Here is a 9,659-nt window from a genome sequence, read left to right as displayed (position 1 = left end):
ATCCCCCATAGGTGGCAGAAGAGGAGGATATGCCGCAGGAGCCTCCCCCAGCACCATTGAAGGAGTGGACAGAAATGGTCTACACTTTCCAGGACGTGCAGACACAAGCCGATCTCTGCACCTGGATAGGTGAACTCCAAAAACAAGGTCTCCGGCTCATCGACATCATGGATGTCCGGACCTTGACGAACTTCATCGCCAAATCTATGTGGTGCTGGGCGGACGAGCATCCGTGGAGGACAAGAGGTGGCTACTAGCCACCCAAGGCCACAGACTTCCCACCAACAGATAAACATATGGGCCTACAACCTAACTGGTGAATACCTTTTTTGTGTAATCACCTTCTGGTGTGGAGCTATTACTCCAACTCTCACCGGGAACGACGCATCGACCTGACATTTATGCCCGCGACCAGAAGGTGGAGCTGGACTACATTTAAGGACTTGCAAAAGCAAGATCCTAATATTGTATACAATTTTCTCAAGTTTAGTTTTGCGCCGATGCTTACATCAAAGGGCCTCGCATCTCAACTGCGAGAGTGGAACCGCCAACATGAGGAGGTTCTCGACCCAGCTTTTGTGGCTGTGATCCATTTTAATCGGCTCCTCATTTTGCTCCTCAACACGATGCCAGACCAATCACCCATTTTGGAAGAGAGGGAGCTCGGGCTGCGGCATGAAATAGTATTCAACCCCAACATCGGCCCAGATCTTAAGCAAATATGTCGGCTATATATCCGTGTTAGGAATTTACATGCCTGCCATATCCGCACCTTCGAAGATATGGTCGACACACATTTTTGGCCGCCGCATCCATATTTCACTGGACTCTCAAAGAAATTATTTGCTCGGCATGCCTTAATGAAAGCCTGCCTCACCACTAACATTTTGAAGCCCAGGCAGGCCTAATTCCAAGGATGGAATTTAGAACAGGAAGGGGGGCATGTTATGCAAGTAGCATAGCCTACTCATATGTTATTCCATTCATTTGTAAATACATTCATTATAGGCCGTGGGCCAATAGAATAGGGAAATAAGGGCTTAAGGCCATTTTAGGGTTGAACCTCCCTTCAAAAGGTACATGTATATAAGGCCAAGAGGTTGACTTGGTCTTCATTCTCCTTGTTGAAGCTTGGGAATACAAGACAGTGTTTCCTTCATTCGTGTTGTGCATTGTCTCTCCTTTCTTTTGCTTCTCCATTGCTTCCACTCCCATGATCGATTCCCCTTTCACCACGCTCGCTTCTTTCCCCTCTCTACTTCTCTTCTCTCCCCCCTTATGATTGAGTGGCAGCTAGAGGTAGGATCCGAGGACGGTGCCGGTGATATCATTGCCACGACCGCTTGAACCAGCTCCCAAAGGGACGTTGCTCAGAGATTGACCACTCACGAGTGGCTCGTTGCAAGAATCCCCACGACACATGAAGTCACCGCCAGGTTGCTTAACAGTAGCATAACATCAAATTGAATATACTTAGAATAGACATAACAATTGAGTTTACAAGAATACCATGTTAGTTCTATCCATGATTTTGGATAGGGTTTTGATAGAATCCCATGGTTTCTTTTGTGGCTAGATTGAATCTTGAACTTTGTTGTTGAAATTGGAAGATTATTCTCTCTATGGATGAAGTCATCAGCTCTATCCTAATAAATATAGGCATCATGTAAGACATGGTAGATGGACTGTGGATCAATCCTCACCTCCCAATTCAAAGCTCTAGTTTTTAAAGAACCATGAGGGGGACATTGCGCTTTCAATCGATGCATGTTGGCTCTTGTATTGGCATGACTACTAGCAATAGCTTCTACTCCAAAAGAAATAGAACTTTTTGTGGGAGTCACATGGCATTTGTTCGACATTTCTACAACCATCGAGGTCATAATTTAAAAAATTCATCACTCAAAGCATAGTCACTCATGTATACAACTAAATCGATTAAGGACAAGCTAATTTAGCCACTCTCAACACTTAACTATGGTTGTACCCATTTTTTAACACTACAAACTAAATTTAGCTTATGATCAAACTTCAATGGCTATGAAAATTGATTAAATACCAAATGCACCTAGGACTGCTTCTTGACATTGTTGGTTATTCGAGTAGAACAGAATGGAAGGCATTCAACAAAGGAGGAAGGCATACAACAATTCCAACTCTTGGAATAGAAGTTGAGTAGACTTGCCCACAAGCATGTATCCTAGACATTAAAGGCAAGGCCCCCATGCAGAATGACAATGTCATGGGGCCTCAACCTCTAGTCCTACTTTTCAAGTTACTCCATGTGAGCTTATGTGCAATAACTCTACTAGCATGAGACCCTTGGAGAAACCCCACTCCATGACCATCCCTATTGCTCTATAAATGGGGGAGGGGGATCTAGGTGAGAAGAGAGAGAATAGAGTATGCAAGTAGTGGAGGCAACAACTATCAACTGAATCACATTACTCACCAACATGATAAGACCCTACATCTACTATAACTGGCATAAGGGAGTCATAGGCTAAGTCTAAGCCATAAGTACTACCACACCATACATGGATAAAAGAAATCTAGACTAGCGTGGTGTATCAACCACGATGGTTAACAACCCTCTTTTTATTGGCACCCTTCTAGATTAGAATAACATGTCTACAAGGGCTTAAAAATTCTTAATGGTGCACTCACAGCCTATCATTACATATTGAGAGTGACCACCCTAAGAATATTGGAAAGTCATAAGGCATGAGAATGTGAAGACATGTGATATTCATATATCTTGTCATGAATTTGTGCATTTTCATAGTTGATTCTTCCACATGTTCATTCCCATCCAAATGTTATGGACTAATATTACCTGATAGAATGTACTACACCAAAAAAAGTGGCCAAGTGGAATTGCAAAGTATTGTTCCCATTGCAATATGAACAATTACAATATAGATGATTGCCAAAGATCACAAGCAGAACCTCAAGTCAACATAGAACATCGAGAAATGCACCTCAATGTCTATACAAATTGTAGCATACTAGCAACTCGCTCAATTATATCAAACCTATGTGATTGGCAATGCTCCAATTTCCTTTAGTATCTCTATAATGAATCCTAGATTTGTGGCTCAAGTTCTCGAAATCATGCGACAACAACACACCACTATCTCAAGAAAGTAAAAGTATAGAATTACTAGAAGGTAAATGACTTGCTACTATTGTGGAAAACTAAGACATTCCAATTTTTATAAATGCCCATAAGCTAGTAGATTAATTCTACTATGTGAGGGACTGCAAGGAGCAATGACATAGTAAAGAGGATTGCCCCTACTACATGATGCAAATAGACTTTGACCCTATATACTATGGTGCTTCTACTTGCAAAGGGTCAAGCCTTATCAAAATAGAGGTAATGTCATCCAGTCATGAAATCCTCACCAAGTTGAAGGATTAAGAAGTTCACACAAAAAATGGACCCACTAAATACTATAGTGATACTAGTATCAAGCTTGATAACTCTACCAAAAGTTGGAGTTACATGAAAACATGAAAACTGTAAATCTATGTATGCCACTGGAAAGGAGTAATGAATGTGAATCCTCCTAAAATATTCATCCCCAAAGAGCATCATCCATATAATTTCTCCCCATTAATGATACTAGCTAAGAGAGTCCATCCAAATACCCAAGAGGTTGAAAGGAACAACTCCATTACAATGTCATTAATTATTCAACCATTTTATGGCTCAACAATCTCCTATGTTTTCTAGGTCCTTGGAAGTAGTTCTGATGGCATTCACAAGTTATAACCCACTATTGCTCTTTCTAACACAGAGGCAGAGTATAGACGAGAGCTGCACTCGTGGCATGCGAGATTGATTGGTTATGCAAGCTCTTGGATTCTCTTGGTCTTGTGGTGGATTATGCCATTGTTCTCTATTGTGACAACATGAGCAGTATCAAGCTAGCCAGAAAGCCTGTGTTTCATTCCAGGACCAAACATATTGAGGTCCATTATCATTTCATATGGGACAAGCTCATTGCAAGTGAGATTGACCTTTAGCATGTGAGCACTACTATGTAGGTGGCTGACATCTTCACCAAGTCCTTGGGTATAGAGAAGTTTTAGCAATTTAGGAACTCTCTTGGTGTTATGTCTATTGATGTGATCTTGAGGGGGAGTGTTGAGATATCAATCTCAGAGTCTCATCGTATCCTGCTGGATGGCAAGTGACACATGGTTGACACACCACGCTAGTCTAGATTTCTTTTATTTATGTTTGGTGTGGTAGGACTTATGGCTTAGACTTAGTCTATGACTCCCTGATGCCAGTTATAGTAGATGTAGGGTTTTATCATGGTGAGTAATGAGATTCAGTTGATTGTTGCTGTCTCCACTACTTGTGTACTCTATTCTCTCTCTCTTCTTACCTAGATCCCCCTCCCCCATTTACATCAGCCACATATGAGAATCATGATGGCTCAATATAACTCAAAAATGTCAATTACATCACCACATGGATCATGACGGTTGTAAGGTCATGCAAGTACCATCAGAGTTTTCCCCAAAAGTGAATGTCACAGTGCACATAAAATGTTATGAACCATGCTTCATGTGTTGGCATAAGTGTGGAAAACTGATGGACTATGTAAATTCCATTAATTGAAAAAAGAGTGAGGTGCATGTGAGCTAGCTAGACCCCCCTCATGAGTGCATGATGGTGTAGACTTTTTAGGTAGGCTAGCACCTTGAAGGGTTGTCTAGCCCAAGGATTTACTTACCACTCTTACTACAACAACCTAATGAAGAATGTATGTGTCAAGCGTTGTAGCCCAAGGATTTAAGCTTTGACAAGGATGTTGTAGGCTTTTTAGGTAGTCTAGGACCCTTAATGATAGTGTAACCCAAGGATTTACTTACCACTCTTACTACAACACTGACCTAATGAGGAAATATGTGTTGGGTTTTGTAGCATCTTTCCGTGAATAGTTTGAGCTTTGACAAGGATTACTCTCATGGTTAGTAATAACTTTAAGCTTTCACAAAAAAATTTAATAAAAGGATATGATATTTGAATGAAACATGTTTTTGTCATTGATGCCATTGTGGTTGCAGTGGTTGATGAAGGTTAAGGCTAGTGCTAGTAAAGGTCATTTGGTAGTCTATGTCATGGTGATGAGGCCTTCTATGAGTGCTGTTATAGAATGTGCAGAGATTCTTATGTATCAACAAGGGATAGGACAAACCAACTTTATTCCATATCGAAGAAGTGAACTTGTAAGATTTGATGTTTGAGAGGTTCATTGAAATGGTAGAATGAGATAAGGGAAGAGGCAACACTTGGAGCAATAGGGATGGTCATGGTGTGGGGTGTTTCCAAGGGCCTCAAGCTAGTAGATTTTTTGCAAATAAGCTCACATGGAGTAACTTGAAAAGTGGAACTAGAGGTTGAGGCCCCATGACATCATCAGTATGCATGGGGGGCTTGCCTTTAGTGTTTAGGATACTTTTGTGGGAAAGTCTACTCCACTTCTAGTCCAAGAGTTGGAATTATTCTATGTCTTCCTCGACAATCCATCAAGAAATATGACATTAATTAATACTTTGACCAAACTCAATTTACCCTTTAACCATCAAATAAATTGATTGACAAAAGTCAAACTTGGTCAAGATTTATTAATTTTTGGAATGTTACACTTGGTGACATCCCCTTGGCTTCTAATCAATTGTCCTCAATTGAAAAGCCTCCTTGTAAATATTCACAAGATCAGGACAATCTAATAACATGTCCTCATTCATCCACTTCGTATTAAGAACTTGGTAGTTCTTAAACTTGATAAGATACCTATAAAACATCTTGCCCTAAGGTCCTATCCTAGTATTATGGCATGCAATCTACTCTAGTTGGAAGATCTCCTCTAGCTCATCCATGTATGGTGGATCCTCAATAATTGGTTTTGGAGGCTCGGTCCCTGAGATCTTTTTAGAAGACTCATATGAAATGCATTTTGAACCGTCCACTACTCTAACAAATATAACTTGTATGCTACCTCATTAATCTCTTCTATGACCCAAAAGGACCATAGTACCTAGTACACAGCTTTGGATACACTTTTTCTTTTCCCTTTAGCTTTTAGAATCTAGCCTTTTCAAACTTTAAATGCACCAGTGACCTAGTGTGATGCCTTTTGTCTTTTAAGTGTATCTGTAGCTTTCTTATGCTTCTCTTCAAATCTTTCTATGGTTGTCCAAACTTGGTTGAGTGTTGTCTCAAGGTTTGTGACATATTGTTCAGCTACAAATATCTCATCCTTAGCTCTCAAGATAGGTGGTAAAATCACCTTTCCATATACGGCCTCAAATGTTGCTTTTCTTGTGGAGCTACACACTATATTATTGTATGCAAACTCCCTCAGTGGGAGATATCTTTTCCACTCATATTTCTACTTAGCCACATAACATTTTAGCAAATCCAATATAGTGGAATTAGAGAAGGCCAACAAGACTAGAACTAGAAAAGTAGCCAAAAATTTGGAAAAGTGGAAAAGGTAGTGAGCATAATGTTCAGTAGAGGGAAAAATACAAGTAAAATTTGAGTAAGAGTTAAGAATTAGCACGAGTAAGAAGCTTTGAACTTCAAAGAAAATTATAATAAGCATACTGAATTGCCTACAGAAATGGGGTCATGATTTAATTGGTAGTTCAACTGAAAACTGTACCTATTCTACGTACTCTATTCATCTTTGTGCTTAAAGCCAAGCTAGCAGAATTGCTTTCTACTACTAGTGAAATCACATTGGTAAAGTGGAAACCCTACCTTGTTTCTCATCCTGATCTGGTTGGCTATAACCATCATCTAGCCTTTTTGGCACGTCATCTATATTGGGAAATCATGATTTAGGTGGGGCCCTCTTCAATGGGTTCCTCGGCAACCAGTCCACTAAGTCACGTGTAAGAGTGGGGTTGTCCCTAAGTAGGGTGGCAATGGGAAGGGTTACTTGGTTAGACAGGAAGGATGTCGGCCCTGCAATATCCCTTGGTTTAGGAGGTTCCGCCTCTTTAGTAGGTTGAAAATATTCTGAGCCATAGAATGATAGACTGGCGTCGTCCTCCTTCATGCAAGGGTCAATGACCTGAGAAAGTGGTGGCATGTCCGCATCAGTAGTACTTTGTGTTGGCAGTTGGACCTCCATTGTACCAGTGGAGGTGCCTATGTGGCCACTTCAAGAGCATCTTGTGGAGTATTATTTGTAGATGGTGGTCGTATGGTCTAAGCAATGGAAGATGCTCTGCCCACATACTTAAGGGTTGAGGCCTTCTTACAAACCATGAAATAGGGTGGAGGGAGTCCCTTGATGGATTATGTCTTTGTTGGTGGAGGGACCTCACAAATGGACCCTGGTATGGAGCTCGATAGAGCATCAGAGCTTCCTAACTCATAATCTTTGATGATGATGTCATCTTCCCCAGGGATGACCAAGGGTTTTCACATTTTGGTGATAGGGCTGGTTGGTTTGGGAGAACTCATCAAAGAGGTTGGCAAAGGGTTATCCAAGGCAAGATGCTCCCTTGTTGGCCTCCAGTTTCTTTTCAAATTTGACTTGGGAATCACGAACTAGGGCTGTTGCTGCTGCTATTCTCTCTTTTTCCATCCAAGGGTTGGGATAATTGTATTCCCCTAGGCCCCTTTGAGTCAACGGTGATGCGGCTTCGGGTGATTGAGGTTGAAACAACTCATCATCGATCTATGTGCTGCTTGAATGGATAGACCCGTGGATGGATTCTTCAGGGGGTCTGATTGGATTTCCTCTTGATACAAGTGTGTGTGGTTGGTTTCACAACCTTGAGTTCTAGGATTTTGGATATAGGTTCGACTTTGGCATCCTCGGCTTGATCCTTGGCTTGAAGGTGAGTAATGACAGAGGGGGCTAGTGGCCACGGCTTCACATTTGATGCTTAAAAGATTTAAACTTGTAAAGTTTGCAGGAGCAAGTGGCGGGCTTAGTTCCCTCAATGGTAGTCTTTGTACCAGTGGTCAATGCCACACCCTATACATAAGGGTTGTAAGGGTTGATTTGGGGCAGTGGCAGTGATGCAGTGTGCAGTGTGGGGGAACAGGGAGGGCATTTCACGATATGATGAGGGCCCTGGCAATGAAAGCACTGTAGCGGGGGCCGCTTGAGTATGGTATCGATGTCCTGAGGTCACAATGGTGGACCCATCTGGTAAGCAGGGACAGTGTACGATAATGGAACTTTGCTAGCCTAGTATACGGGAGTCTGAGGCTCCTCTTGAACAATGTAATAACTAGGCCATTGCATGTTGTCATCTTCCCATGGGGGTAGTCATACCTCATTAGGTTGTAATAATTGCCTTCAGGATCGATTACTTCCTTTATGCCCACTTGATTGACTTGAGTGATATGCGAGGGTCAGGGTTGTGGAGGAAGGACGGGGGGGTGGCAATGGTGTTTTTGGCCCATGGTATGGCCGTGGAACCATGATGGCTAATGTGAGAGTTGATAGTACCAACACAAGTTGCTTAGGGTCATACTGCACTTGGGATTGTCGTGCAATGTGCCGACATTGGTTCATATCATGGTTACCCCATCGTTGGCAGTAGTTACAATATAACTGAGGTCGTGGCTGAAGCTACGAACACTCAGTGCTTGTATGATTTTGGAAGCAAATGGTACACCATGCCATGTCCCATTGAGGATATTGTGGTTATTGTTGGTATCCCTTTTTTAAGTATATGTTTTTGTGTTGGTGCAGGTGTAGGTGTGTGCTTTTGTTTTTCTTTCAAAAAATAAACAAACAGTGCGTGAATGTGGGTGCACGGTGTTAAAAATAATTTTTTGAATGAAAATTTTTTTAGATAATTGTGTGTGAATTTATGTTCCCAATGAATGGGGGAAATGGACAAGCTAGGCTGAGAATCAATCCCTAAAATTACCCACGAATGTTGAAAAAAAGAATCAAGTTTCCTATCCGTAAGATAAGGAAACTTGTGTATGTTCAAGTGCTAGTTCAAGGGATGAGGGACGTACCTTGGTGTAGGCACCCCTACCTAGTTTCAAAAGATTGGAATGTCACATATGAGGGATTGCGTCAAGCTACATACTAGGCCAATGATGCCGTAGGGAAGCAATTTTTATATAATGAGGGCTTTGTGTCCATCCTGATCGTTAAATTGCAGTGGGGGCCTTATGTGGCCCTTGGATCCCTAAACCTTGACGATTGGACTTTGCAAGGGTCGGTTGGGATTCCAAGGTTGATTGACGTCTGGCTAAAAATTCCTATAATAGTGGTTATGGCCTCTTGTTCCTAAAGAGGATTCAATTTGTTTGATGGCCTTGTGAGATGTTGCACCACTCTTGGAATTCTCAGGTGGTAGTCATTTGTTTTATACACTTGCAAGAACAATCCCTTTTGGAAAATGTCAACTTCCAAGGTTTGAGGGGTAGGTCATGCAAGGATCAAATGGAAGGTTAGTGGGAACCACATGGATTTGATTGATAGGCTTTTTTTTGGAAAGGTGGTCTAGTTCAGGACTGAATGGGTGTGGCCTAGGAAAGGGCTCTAGGGGGGGTCCAGAATGGCTTGAGATGGGGACAAATTGTTTAGGAAAAGGGATAGATTAAAGTTGAGGGGTAAGGGGGGGTGTGTGTGAAGTGAAGAGTGGGAAGG

The sequence above is a fragment of the Dipteris shenzhenensis genome, chromosome 2 (genome assembly GCF_047967505.1).
Source record: "Dipteris shenzhenensis isolate YYH24624 ecotype China chromosome 2, Dip_SZ_1.0, whole genome shotgun sequence".
Lineage (NCBI taxonomy): Eukaryota > Viridiplantae > Streptophyta > Polypodiopsida > Gleicheniales > Dipteridaceae > Dipteris > Dipteris shenzhenensis.
The sequence above is the reverse complement of the archived record's forward strand: the minus strand, read 5'-3'. Positions refer to the sequence as shown.